Consider the following 13526-nt stretch of genomic DNA (forward strand, 5'->3'; position numbering starts at 1 on the left):
GTGGTGATGACTGCATAACAATGTAAATACATTTAATGCCACTAAATTGTACACCTAAAATGGTAAAATAATGTGTTTTATATTATGTGTATTTTATCACACATAAAAATTCTCTGACAGGTAAGAAATAACTAATAGTAATCCATTGCACATTATGTTTAACAACATATACACAATTGCACTGACAGTCTGTTTATATTGCGGCCTGGCTTTATTGCTTTATTTTGGAAAATGTAAAAAAAATACAGACTTTTATCAGTTATAAATAATAGATAGCATTTGGGGAGTTTTAAACCAGGTGCCAGGTGTTTTGCTAAGTATTTTACATAAATCACCTCTTTAAAGTCTTTACAAAGCCCCATAGCTTTATCCACTTTATCCCCCCTTTACTGATGGGGAGGCTAAGTTACAGAGAGGCTAACTAGAGTTGGTAAGTGGTAAGCTGGGATACGAACTAAGCCCCAGGCAATTATATTTCCGGTTCTAACCATTGTATCAAATGAATTTCTTGTACCTGTAAATTTCTCAACTGTTCTACTCCTCTAATGCTTACATCTTGAAGGTATCAGAACTGAATCTGATAAAGGAGCAATATACTTTTTGATGGAATAAAAGCAATTTTGATGTTAAAACAAAGAATATTTATCAATAGATTAATATTAGTCTGGCTAAAGAACTCTAGAGTAGGCCTCAATCATTGAACCTATCCTCTCCAACAAGGTGAGGACTTGAAGGTATTTACCAGTCACCTAAGTTAGAATCTTGGGAGTCATATGGGAGTGAAACAAGTCCCTCGACATTCACACCCAATTAGACTTTAAGTGCTGCCACATATTTCAACTATATTTCAAATACAGCTCCTAAATATATTTCAAATACGACTCTTCCCGTCTATTCCTAGGACTCTCTCATGTTCAGCTTCTTCTATGACAGCCTCTCAGCTGAGCTCACTCCTGTCTCTCCTAGCCCCCTCAAACACGCCCACTACAATATTACCAAGATGATCTATTTGTTTAATGAATAAATGGATAGATAAGCAGGTGATGAGAACCTGAGCTAAGACAGCAATAGTAGTGATACAGAAGGGATGAATTTGAGAAATATTTTGGAGTTTTAGACACCCTTAAGGGTCTGACTTTATCCTAAGTGCAGCAGACCATGAACAAAGAGATTAAAGTATGAAAGTGACATGATCATATTTGCATTTTAGAAAATATTTTTCCATTAGGAAACCTCACTGAAGAATAGGATATCTTTCCATTTGTTCAGCCCTGATTTCAAATACTGGCTCTGTGGCTTGCACACTGGATGGACTGCATGCTACTTAATCTCTCTATATCTCAATTATCTCATCTATGAAATGGAAATAATAATAATATCCTTTCAGGGTTTCTAGGAGGGTTAAATGAGTTAATACATGTAAATCTCATAGAATAGTGACTAAAACAATGTAAGTGCTTAGCTTTTTTTTAGTCTACCAAAAAGATTTTCAGTTTTCTTCCTGTAAGTCCTGGCCTTACTTATCAAATTTATTCTTAAATATTTTATAGATTTTGATGCCACTAAAAGCAGTATATCTTCCTATCTTCCCATATCCGTGTCTAGTTGTTTATTACTGGACCAATGAAAACCAATTAATGTTATACTTTTATCTTACATTCACGCAAATTACTAAATTATCTTACTATGTCAAATATTGTTAGGAGGCTTCCTAGAGGTTCCCTAGATGGGTTTTTTTTTTTTTTTTTAATTGAGCAGGGATTGCTTTTGTTTTTGTTTTGAGACAAGGTCTCACTCTGCCACCTTGGCTGAAGTGTAGTGGCATGATCATAGCTCACTACAGCCTTAAACTCCTGGGCTCAAGCAATCCTCCGACCTCATCCTCCTGAGTAACTGAAATATCAGCATGTGCCATCACACCCAATAGGGGTCTCACTATGTTGCTCAGGCTGGGTCTAGAACTCCTGGCCTCAAGTGATCCTCCCATGTTGACCTCCCAAAGTGCTGGGATTACAGGTGTGAACCACTAGGCCTAGATTTTTTTTTTTAATAAACAAACTAAACATCAACAGGGACAGCGTTGTCTTCTTTTTACCTATATTTAATTACCAGTAACTATTCATTTTATTTTTATAGAATATTCTCTACAACTTTTAAGAAAATATCCAATAAGGATGATGAGGGCTCTCACTTCCAGCCATAAAAATAAATAGTAAAAGATACCAGATTCACCATCATGCTTTTAAGAGGTATAAAATTAGACAAAATACCTGAAACAACTGCATCTAGTAAACAGACAACAAGCACTGCAGGATGAAGATCCTTGAGAGAAGTGAAATAGATAAAGAAAGCCCTCTGATGAATTGAGACAAATCTCAAAAGCATTGAGCTATGTGAGTCAAGTCTGACACTACAGAGCACATGTGGCTGGCACATACTCCAGAACTGAATCTGGATGATACACATGTATCATCTAATCTAATACTCCAGCTACCTTGCAAGGAAGGTGAGAAAACTGAGTCAGGGACATAAATAACATGTCTGAGGTCTCACAATAAATAAGTGCTGAAGCTGGAATTCACATGGCACACTGCTGGACTCCAATGCCCTCATTCTTTCCAGACAGCCCCCACTGACTGTCACAAAATGAACAGCAGATCAGTGGTTACTTGAGGCCAGAGGTGAGAAAGTAGGGGTTGGTGGGAAAGGAACACGGAAATATTTGGGGGTGATAGAAATATTCTATATCTTGATTGTATGTTACACAGATATACATGTTTGTCAAAACGCATCAATCTGTGCACTAAAATGGGTGCAATTTTTTCATGTGTATTGTTCCTCAATAAAGTTTCTTTAGAAACATGAGAAAGGTGAAAATAAGCATTCCTTTCCAGTATTTCTTTTCCCCTAGGAAGTTGTCCATGTTCTCTAGACTTTCGTGTGCTTGTCATAGGGCTATGTCTTCCATCAGGTTCCCCGGGACGGATTCAGAGGTGGAGACTGGTATGAAGGAGGTCTACTGGGGAGTACTTGCAGGAATAGTGTCTGTAAGAAAGTATGGCAGGTGTGATTGAGCAGAGGAAGCAACTGAACTGTGAAGCAGCTGAGGCCTTGGCTATTCCACTGGAAGCTGTGGTCCTTCTGAGCCATCCCAAAATGAGACAAGAGGATAAGAATTTTATATTTCTCTATCAACCCATTTTGAGATGTGAGTTGTCCCCAGTACACATTGGACAATATGTTATACATTGGATGGTAGCTTAGACAAGACAATCCCCTTGACCAAAAGCAATTCCTGGAGAGAGACACAATCGTAAGCCATTAGCCACCAACACTTCCCACAAGGAGGAAACAAGTGTCCCAGTCCTGAAGGGGGTCTGGGTAGCACAACATGGCTCCCACTAGAGGTGTGTGTCATAGTCTCCTAAAGTTCTTTCATCTCTCTTTCATCTTTATCTTTCTCTTTACTAATAGTTGATCTCTCTTTTTCCTTAATCACTCTCACAGTGGGTTTATCTATTTTTAGCAGACTTCTAAGCAATCAACTCTTGAATTGTTTTACTATTTGTTTTAGTTTTGTAAGTGAGTTTTGCCTTGATTGATTTCTTCTCCTCGGTTTCTTTTTGTTTGATTTGTCATTTTATTGATTTCTGAAAATGAGTAATAATTTTTCTTCATTAATGATGAAGACATAAGAGAGGTATTTAAGACTCTAAAATTTTCTCTGTGTATGTCTCTATGTCTCACGGAACTTGGTACTCAGTGTTTTTTATTCCATTGTTTTTGTAGCTTATAATTTCTCTCTTAAAATTCCTTTTTGTTCCATGGTTCTACCCATTAGAATATTTCAGGTTTCCCAGAAAGAAAAGATTATTTGTCACCTTTTTATTATTTACTTCCAATTTTATTGAATTCTCATCAGAGAATATGCCTCATAAAAGCACTACTTTTTTAATACTTTAAGATTTAATTTATGGTCAAGTAAATGATTAAGTTTTATAAATGCTTGCTGAACAAATTCATTTATATATTATGCATATATAACCCTCATAAATTGTTGTGTTTACATAATGTCTTGTTATTTTATTCAATGTGTGTAACCTTGGATTCCCCCATGTCAGACGCTGTCTCTCCTGCTTCTGTTTGCATTTTCCCTTTCGCTTTTGTATCTCTTTGACACACCTTAATTTTCTATGCTACTTTCTCCCTTTTAAAACATATATAGAGATACAGCTCGTTTTTGTGTATTAACTCAATTTGAAAAACCTTTGTCTTTTGGAAGGAAAGACTCAAACTTCTCTGCTTATATTTTGTGGGATGATTTGATTTATTCTTTTCATAATGATTTATTCTTTTTGTAAAGTAGACATTGGCTGGAAAGGAACACGGAAATATCTGGGGTGATGAAAATATTCTATGTCTTGATTATATGTTACACAGATGTACACATTTGTCAAAACTCACCAATCTGTGCACTTAAAATGGATGCAATTTTTTCACGTGTATTATTCCTCACTAAAGTTTCTTTAGCAACATGGGAATGGTGAAAATAAGTTTCCTCTGCAGTATTTTTTCCCATAGGAAGTTGCCCATGTTCTCCAGATTTAGACTGATATTTTACATTGTTTTTCTGCATTTTCTTTTTTTGTTTGCTGATTTGATCAAATTGCCATTAATTTTATTTCCCCTTATTTAGTTGGAAGTTCTATTATATTGCATTTCATAGTGACCATCTTCTCTTTTCCTGTTCTCATAGTCACAAAAATTCTCTATTCTTATGAGAAAACACGATACAGTTTCCTTCACAACATTCTATTCCGTCTCCTTGCTCCACCCTAATAAGATGAGAATATTTCTCCCTCTTTCTCCACGCCAGGATCTTAGCTTTGCTGAGATAATTTATCGCTCTTAGTTCTACATCATTTTTTGACTTTTAAATCAGTATGTACCTTCTCTTTTAAGACTTGTTTAGCACTTATACTGCACTTATGACTGAACAAAGGAAAATCCCTTTAATAATTAGCTGCAACCTACAGAGGAAGCATTTACAAAACACACAAAAATAGACAGAGCTGATAATCTATTTATACTGAAAAGTGGAAGATTCCAAGGCCAGTATTGGAGACAGCAGGAATGAGAAAAACATTACTTTGAGGACAGAGAAGGGGGCAGTGGGAAGATGAATAGTTAAAGGGATGTAATACATCTCCATGGGATATCCTAAATCATGTCTAAGGTACAGGAAAGAGATTTGCTAGGTAACGTCATAGTCCTGGGCTTTGAAATTGATTGTAGGTTACCCATTTGCATCTTTTAGTAGAAAAAGAGCTTTAGCTTTAACCTACGCAAGACTTCAATTACGCTCAGCCCATGGAAGAAAAGTGTCAGGAGTGCCTCCTGCTCTATATCACCTGGTTAAGAACTTGTCTTTTCATTGTCAAAAGAGGAGATCCTGAGAAGATTACAGACCACCAGCTGACTCTCCCCACCATGAATAATCAAGAAGATTTCTTTGATTTCCATTTCACCAAGGGCAGCAAAGAACAGCTATTCTGATATATAAAGGAAGGGCCCAGGTATATATAGACCCAATAGTAATAGCAATAATTATTACCATTTATTGAACTCCTACCATGTGCCAGTGATCACACATGTATCATCTAATCTAATTCTCCAGCTACCTTGCAAGGAAGGTGAGAAAACTGAGAGTCAGGGACACAAATAACACGTCCAAGACCTCAAAGTAAATAAGTGCTGGAGCTAGAATTCACATGGTATACTGCTGGACTCCAATGCCCTCATTCTTTCCAGACAACCCCCACTGACTGTCACAAAATGAACAGCATAAACAAAACACTCCACATAATTCAGATGTCGTGGAAATGCATCCAAGATGTGGACATCAATAGCAACTTATTACACTTGCCACACACTTAGGTTTTCTCCCGTTTGTTGGGAAATTTTCCATTCCAAAGGAACCAAGTGTTGGAAGATGCACTGTTACGAATAGAGGCACAGACTCAGAAAGAAGTACTTTCCCAGAAGATCAAGGACACCATTACAGAAATCCCAAGAAATGGGGGGAAAAAAGAGCAATGGGTAGGAAAGATCACTAGTGATGAGCCACCATGTTGTCTTGAGCTGGCTGTGTACAGGTCTCAGTGTGGTTGGAGTGATCCAGAGAATATTGTCCCCTTAGCTCAAGTCCTTAGACTATTGCTACATCACTGTGTAGTGCAGGGAACAACTAGGACTTGACAGATGCAGGTTTGACTCCAGGCTATGCCCCTACAAACTGTTTCTTAACCTACCTGAACCTCGAGTTCTTCAACATACAAATATAGATCAAAAGACCACCTCACAAATATGAAAAAGATACATGAAATAACATTTGTAAAAGTACTTGGTACCTAGTTGGTGGCTGATAAATGGTAGTTACCCTGCCATTTGGCACACAGTACTTTCAAGCACTATTTACATTATAGTCAGTTCATTAGAAAGGGAGCCCTATAGTACTCCTGTGTTGGGAGAGGAAGACAGCCTGGGGGAAGATTCTATAGTTAACTATGGATGAGGAAAAAACATATGCTTTCTCCTCTTTTAAATTCAAATTGAACATACTGTTTTAAAGTTTCTGAGAATTAACATTAAGATTTCCTAAATTCATTGGTCACTACAATGCTTTTATAGTTTTGTAACATCGAGTTACATACAGAGGACACATTTGGAGAAATGCTGCTTTAAAAACAGCATTTTTAAAGGAGATTTTCATTCTTTCATACAAATGGCACAAAGTGTCAGAAAGAAATTCATTCTTTCATTATATTTATATTACCTTTATCTGAGGCACCTAAAAATACCGAGATAAATTGCCAGCTATTGAGACAGGCAGGCAGATCTAATCTTCATATTACAGCATTGCAACTGCCAGGAGACATGACTTGATCCAAGAAAGATTGAAAGCAACAATCAAAAGCCACAACAAAGCAGTGCAGAGCATTTCCTAAACTGAGAAAGACACTGAAATATAGATCACCCTCTCAAGAGACAGTGGCAGCCAAATCCTCTTGTTCTCAAAGCCCCGGTCTGCCACCCAGCTGTGTGCTCACGGGAGCCACAGAACGTGTGTAGGAAAGAACAGAAGGACTTGAAAAACCAAACACTGGAATTCAGACTCTGGCTCTGCCATTAACAAGGTGTTTATTCTTTCCAGGTCTCAGTTTTCTTTGTTATAAAATGGAGCTAATATTATGCTGATTAGATACAAGCCTGTATGCAAAATAGTGTAATACAATTACATTTAACTGAAGCATTAGAAAAACAGATACTTATGCCAATTTAGAACTGCAAGAACCTTAAGATTATCTATCACAACCATCTAATTTTGCGGATAGTGAAACTAAAGCCCAGAAAGTAAAGTGGTGTGTGTCCAAGGCCACACAGCTCATTAGTGACAGAGCTATGACTTAACCTTGGGTCTACGGACTTTTCATCCAGAGGCCTTCCCACTGTTCCTCAAAGATCAGATTCATCTTCCCTTATATTTAACATCAGATGGGCATAAAATTAAGCTGAAGATAGCCATGGATCTCATAAGTAAATATGAAACCCTGTTATCTAATATATTTGGATGGGGTGAAAAGGAAGTTCTGGTTAATCAAAAAGTCTGTCTCACGGAAATTAAAAAATTCTTTTCACTAAAAGGTCAGGGAGCCCTGGTATACACCACACATAGATTAATGATTTTCAAATCATGTGAAAGCAATACCGTTCACCTTTGAAACTAGGCTGGACATAATTTCCTTCGTCTTTGATGACTTTGGATTTTTACATTGCCTCAAGGCAACCTTGCTGAATATCAATCAACATACCGAGGGCACAAACTTAGATCCCAACTCTAAGGTTATGCGGTGTGTGCAGGGCTGGTTAAGAGAGCTCTGGGTTAATGGAAATCGGGGTAGCAGAGGGGTGCTGTGTAGAGATTTATGACAAGTTTCCAGGAACACAGTAATTTAGAAGATTTTGCACCTTTGCTTTTTTGTTATTTAAGACATATTATTGCTTAATATTTTACTAATTTCAGAGAGTTAAAAGTCAGTACATGAAAGAGAAACACAGTGTAGATCTTTCACAAAACCTCAAGACTTGAAATTATTGAAGAGAACCTGAAGCTCTCGTCAAGTATTCAAGAAAACGTGGCCGGGCACAGTGGCTCACGCCTGTAATCCCAGCACTTTGGGAGGCTGAGGCGGGCATATCACGAGGTCAGGAGATGGAGACCATCCTGACTAACATGGTGAAACCCCGTCTCTACTAAAAATACAAAAAATTAGCCGGGCGTGGTGGCATGCACCTGTAGTCCCAGCTACTCGGGAGGCTAAGGCAGGAAAATGGCAGGAACCTGGGAGGCGGAGCTTGCAGTGAGCCGAGATAGCGCCACCGCAGTCCGGCCTGGGCAAAAGAGCGAGAGTCCATCTCAAAAAAAAAAAAAGAAAAGAAAAGAAAACGTGAAGTTAGTAATTCCAAATTCATCCTTGAAAAGATAGAGAAGAAGAGACCCAACTGGTGAACTGACTGACTTAATCAGAAATACAGTAGGAACTTAAACCCAAGACTCCCAACTCCCTGCCCAGAGTTCTTTGCTGCTATGGGATATAGAACCTCACATTTCATTTTGTACTTTTTATTCACAAGGATGCTATCTGGAATTAAGGGTGGAAAGTTTGAGAGAATACCATATCTAGATTACAGCTGCCACAGAGAGCAAGAAGTGTCTGCTCTAAAGAATGAAAATTTCTCACTTAGTTACTAACCTGTCCCTGACTGGATCCAGTCCACTCACACATGCCCAGGAAGATCTGGCGGTGCATGGGACAGAGCCACAAGTTCCTTCCAACTGGCTTCCAAATGCCTGCTGCCATCCCACCCCAGTGACACACAATCTGATTTCACACTCAATAAACACAATACTGAATGTACTGTCTTCCTGTAAATGTGAATTGCTTCCTGAGTTTTCCCTCTCATTTGATAACAAAACCATCAGCCCCATTGTCCAAACTGGAAATTAGAATCCAATAATAACTCTTCCCTCTTCCAGGGACACTGATTTTCCATTCAAGATACCTTTTGATTTTCTTAAAAAAACAAAATTAATCCCAACTACCACAGCCACAGTTCAGATTCTCAGCATCTCTCACAAAAGTTACTACAGTAGTATTTCTCCTAACATAGCTTCCAACAATCCCAACAACATACCCAACCCCCATACACTTAAAACCCTTCATGGCTCAAACCTATAATCCCAGCACTTTGGGATGGGGAGGGAAGATCAACTTGAGTCCAGGAGTTTGCAACCAGCCTGGCCAACATGGTGAAACATGTTGCTAAAATGCAAAACATCTCTGCTAAAAATACAACAAAAATTAAGCAGGCGTGATGGTGCATGTCTGTAATCCCAGCTGCTCGGGAGGCTGAGGCATGAGATTTGCTTGGGAGGCAGAGGTTGCAGTAATCCAAAATTGCACCACTCCACTCCAGTGTGGGCAACAGAGTGAGACTGTCAAAAAAAACAAAAACAAACAAAAACAAGCAAAAAAAACCCTTCAATATTTCTATTTCCATTCAGGATCAAATTTTCTTAACATGTTCTCCTTATCTTTCCACCCACCCCTACACACACACACACACACACACACACATTGTCATACCCCAAGAATACCAAACTGCTTATGGTTTCACGATACATGGTGCTATTTCTTATCTCAACTTTGATCATAGTAGCTCCTCTACCCAGAATGCCTTTCTTTCCCCATCTTCCCCAGGTCATTTTACCTGAGTATCACCTACTCACCCTTCAGAACTCAAGAAGTTACCCCTTGCAGGAAGTCTTCCCTGACCTTCACATCCAACCCTCACGATATATTAAATACCCCTCCTCTTTTCCTCCAGAGTACCCTGAATTTAATTCTATCATAGCACCTACCACATTACTGTATTCATATCCGCTTAGGTGTCATGAAGATGTCACAGCTGCAACAAGGACTCACACTCATAAAATTCTTTGGCACTTACAGATTGTCTTCATAGGCATAGCCACATTCTATCCTCAAAACAATTCAGGTAGATAGTTGGAGTCAGTGTTATCTCCATTTTATAGATAAGAAAACTGAGGCTTAGAGAAATTAAGTACACCAGAGTCCAAAGATTAGTTCAATTGAAGTCTTAAACCCCACAATTCTGACCCTTGGTCCTCTATACCATGTTACCTTGAAATGTTTTTATTCCATATAGAAATCTGAATCAATTTTGCTTCGAATGCTTATCTTGAGGACATTGTCCTGAAGCTCAGCATGGTCCTGCCCTGCTGTGCATTTGCTCCCCCACTCCCACTCTGCCATTCTAAGCCTGGCTGCTTTTCCTTCTTCTCAGAAGGACTGAACACAGCTCCCTCTAGGACCCAGGAACAAAGGCTGCCATAAAACTGCTTGAGGAGTTGTCTGACCCTTTCCCTGTTCATGGTTGCCGAGAAGCAAGCGAGCAAATTAGTATCCAAACAGTCTCCTTAGATGGAAGGCATAATTCATACAACAGGTCAAATCCTAGCCAACGAATGTCACTGAACAGAAATCCCTGAGTGATGAAGAGATTCTTAGGCCTCAACCATGGTCCATTTATTAAAATCAGCCTTGATGTGACAAAGTTCCAAACGCACGCTAGCTCACTTGTGCATACAGGTGTGTGTGCACATGCACACAAACACGTCTTTATTATTTTGCGTTATTTTGCGCTGTATTCTTTCTGGATTTTTTTTATGTGTTAACTCATTAATCCCCATACATACCTATAAGACCGTCTTAATATCTCCATTTTTGGCTGAAAAGATTGAGACTTAGAAAGCCACAATGACTCAAGTTTGCACGGCTGGCCTGTACACTTAGTGGTTATGAAGATGTGCTGAGTTAAACTGCATAATGAAATCCTGGCTTTGACACTTGCTTGTTCTATAAAAATTACTTGATCTTTCTAGTCTAAGCTTTCCTCATCCACAAAATGAAGCTAATAATGATAACTTTCATCAGTTTTCTTTTTTCTTTTCCTTTTTAGACAGAGTTTCACAGTATTGTCCAGGCTGGAGTGCAATGGTGCAATCTCAGCTCACTGCAACCTCTGCCTCCCAGGTTCAAGCGATTCTCCTACCTCAGCTTCCTGGGTAGCTGGGATTACAGGCACGCAACACCATGCCCAGCTAAATTTTTTTGTATTTTAGTAGAGACGGGGTTTCACCATGTTGGCCCAGCTGGTCTCCAACTCCTGACCTCATGATCCGCCCACCTCGGCCTCCCAAAGTTCTGGGATTACAGGCGTGAGCCACCGCACCCAGCCTTTATCATCATTTTGTAGGGCCCCATCTCTGCTTTCAGCCAGGGGACAGAGAAGGCCCAAGAGTACTTATTCACGTTGACTGGAGGTGACTCACATTACTTGTGTTCCTCATCCGTGAAGGGGAATAGTTGTACACCCACTCCCTCAAACAAGGGGGCTGAAAGATGGTGTCTAGCAGTGTGCCAAAGAAAGAGAAAACATCACACTAAATCCTGGTGGAATATTAAGCATTATTAGGCATTTCTGTTGTACCTTCTACATAGCTTTACTGTAAGAGCTAAATAAGATACTGCATGTAATGTGCCTAGCATATTATAAGCATGCAACAAATGTCAATTAGAATAAATATTCTTGATAGAGCCAACAGAAGAACTCAAGATTTATGATGTTTTGTCTAGTGTTTTCCTTAACCCTTGCAGTACATTACTTCTTTGAGCTTACTACACTGTACGTTGCCCTTGCTGACACAGTTAGCATGTCCTGACCAAATCTCATGTTGAATTGTAATCCCCAGTGTTGGAGGTAGAACCCAGTGGGAGGTAGTTGGCTCATGGGGGTGTATCCCTCATGGCTTGATGCCGTGTTCCCAATAGTAAGTGAATTGTCACAATCGTTCTAATCATTTAAGTGTGTGGCACCTCTCCTCCCACTCTCTCACTCCTGCTTTTGCCCTGTGAAATACCTTCTTCTGCTTCACTTTCTGCCATGAGTAAAAGCTTCCTGAGGCCTCCCCAGAAGCAGATGTCATTACTGTTTCCTGTACAGACTGCAGAACCATGAGTCAATTAAACCTCTTTTCCTATAAATTATGCACTCGGGTATTTCTTTTTTTTTTTGACACAGAGTCTCATTCTGTCACCCAGGCTGGAGTACAGTGGCAAGACCTCTGCTCACTGTAACCTCCGCCTCCTGAGTTCAAGTGATTCTCCTGCCTCATCCTCCTGAGTAGCGGAGATTACAGGTGTCCACCACCACACCCGGCTAATTTTTGTATTTTTAGAAGAGACAGGGTTTCACCATATTAGTCAGGCTGGTCTCGAACTCCTGACCTCAGGCGATCTGCCCACCTCGGCCTCCCAAATTGCTGGGATTACAAGCATAAGCCACTGCGCCTGGCCAGGTATTTCTTTATAATAACACAAGAAAAGACTAACACACTTGCCTTCAGAGAAACTGACGAACCACAGGGGGATATTAAATAACAATCACTGTTGAAAATATACATAAAAGTCAATCTACATCAATTGGAGTAAGAAACATACAGTTATTCATTTAATTAACAGACACTTATAAATATCTACAATAAGCCAAATATTTTTTGTAGCTATAATAGAGAGGAATCAGTGTTTTATGGTAGTATTGACCATTTTTTCAATTACAGAGTTGAAATAACATAGCTACCAGAATTCTTGGAGAAGATACACATTTCCTGATTGAAAGAGATATGGGAGTGGGCATGGGGGTGAGGGGAGGGCGGAATCTGAGAATCAGCGCTATCTGTAGATCATCTGCACAATAGCCTGTCTAAAAACAAATCTGAATATCAAACCTTTTGACCCAACAAAACCAAAGTGTAAGAACATCACGCAAGCCACAAACACCACATTCTCTAGATTCCTTAACAGAACAAGACCCATCAGGTAGCATATACTCTGTAATAGGTTAAAGTTCTAAATTATTGTGCAATCCTAAATAAAGTCTACATTTAAAATTTAATTGAAATGTTAACACAATTTTAAAATTTAATTGAAATTTTAACACAATTTTAAATTTAAAAACTTTAAATCACCATGTAACAAAATATACAACCATGAAATCCTAAAAATAAATTTATAACTATTAAAATAATTTTATCTCTGAATCCCCTAATATCATATGTTATCACTGTTATACATACAACTCTTTGAGAAATCTCTACGATGACTTTTATACATCATCTTACCTTTACCATTATAGAATCCTTGACTGTAAATTTAAAATCTTGGTAAATCCAGTGATGGTTTGAGTGGCTTATGTGACATAGAAAATGCAGCCAGCCTTATTTTACTGCAGCTGATGTTGAGTGCATCTGATTTCTGCGTAGGTCCTTGCGGTCTGTGTTTCCATCCACATCAAGGTCTTTTTGCATCTGCTCGAAGTGGCCC

The sequence above is a fragment of the Hylobates moloch genome, unplaced genomic scaffold (genome assembly GCF_009828535.3).
Source record: "Hylobates moloch isolate HMO894 unplaced genomic scaffold, HMol_V3 SCAFFOLD_17, whole genome shotgun sequence".
Taxonomy (NCBI): Eukaryota; Metazoa; Chordata; class Mammalia; order Primates; family Hylobatidae; genus Hylobates; species Hylobates moloch.